Below are 1,599 nucleotides of genomic sequence, written 5' to 3'. Positions count from 1 at the left end.
CAGGTCCGAACCCGGCACACTGCGGACAGCAGAGAAACACACCCAGCAGCAGCACAGAGGGGCGCCCGGACGTGCGCGGAAATGTGCAGCACACACTCGAAGCCCGCTCCAACCTTTTTGCGGACTTTGGAATCCGCTGCTGGATGTGCCCACTACTCCATAATTGGAGCAGGGGACCATACTTAGGAGAAGTTTCTGAGGATGGAGGGTGTTGCATTGGGCTCCGAGGCATTGATCCCTGCTTAGATGACCCTGGAGCGAACGCTCACACAATCACTCAACAAACATTTAAGTATGGGCATCTGCTGTGCGCGCAACCTAGCGAAGTGGGACAACTGGGTTGAGATGGGGAGGAGTACTGAAGAAAAAAAAAAAAAAGGAAGCAGGAGTAAATAAAAGGTAGGTGGGACCGAGAGTAAAGAATCTGGATGGACTCCCAAATCACCATCTTCACTCTCACCGTCGCGTTCAAGAGAGCTCATTGCCGCCCGCAGCCCTGACCCCTGGGGCTGGGCCGTGGCTGCTGCTGTCTTTCCAGAGGCTGTTTCCTGTCTGGCTCCTGGGGGCCCTCGGGATGGCTGGGAGGGCCCTTCCTCTCACTGCCACCACCCCACCCCCATCCCATCAGTTAGAGGGGAGGGTCCGGGAAAGCCGGGCTCCTCCCACCACCCCCATTAAAGTCTGGACACCTATGGATGGGGGGCCACTGTAGGAGTCTGCCAGTGAAGAGCTGGGAAGAAAAGGGTTTAACTCGGAAATTTAAGGGAGACAGAGTCTGGAGTTGATAAGGAACTGAGACTGAAGGAAGAATCCTTGATGCCATGCAGGTTGGGGAGGGAGGCGGATGGGGGTTGGGGAGACTGCCAAGCGCTTCTAACCCCCCAGAGAGGACAGCCAGGCCTGCAGTGACCTCTTGTCCCAGCGCACTTATCTTCCTGCCACAAGTGGTGCTCCCCACACCCCTGCCCTTCCTCGTCGCCCTGCCTGGGTCCTGCTCCGGGGTGGGGGGTCACGGAGGGCAGGAAACAGCCGGCTTGGCTGGAGCCAGGCAGACCAGGCCGGCCAGGAATCTCCTCCTCCCTCCCTGATCCAAGCCATATCTCCCTTCTCTTACTCAGCTCTCCTCCAGGTTAAACACCTCCTCAGTCAAAACACACACAACTTTCCCTGCTCCTCACTCTGCACTCAGATTCTTCCCTCCAAAAGTTATCTATCTCTTCCTGGGCTCTGTGCTCAACCTCCCTATGTCCTTGATTGCTTGAATTGTCTCATTTGGTTGGGGATGCAGCTCATCCTGATGGGGTGGGGAGTGGATGGCCTGAATGGTAGAAAGAGACCAACCCAGATCCACAGAGAAATGATGCAGGGGTGGGTAAGTGAGGGCTGATGAGACAGAGGGGTGCAGCTCACTGAAGATTAGAACCCCGTATTTCTGACTCCTGAGAACCAGGCCTCCTTAGCTAGAGGGAAGAGAACGACTCAGATAAGAAAATACCCAGTAGAGGGGTGCCTGGGTGGCTCAGTCAGTTAAGTGTCCGACTTCGGTTCGGGTCATGATATCGCGGGTTCGTGGGTTCAAGGCTCTGTGCATCAGGCTCT

Source organism: Crocuta crocuta, unplaced genomic scaffold (genome assembly GCF_008692635.1).
Source record: "Crocuta crocuta isolate KB4526 unplaced genomic scaffold, BGI_CrCroc_1.0 scaffold273, whole genome shotgun sequence".
NCBI lineage: Eukaryota > Metazoa > Chordata > Mammalia > Carnivora > Hyaenidae > Crocuta > Crocuta crocuta.
The sequence above is the reverse complement of the archived record's forward strand: the minus strand, read 5'-3'. Positions refer to the sequence as shown.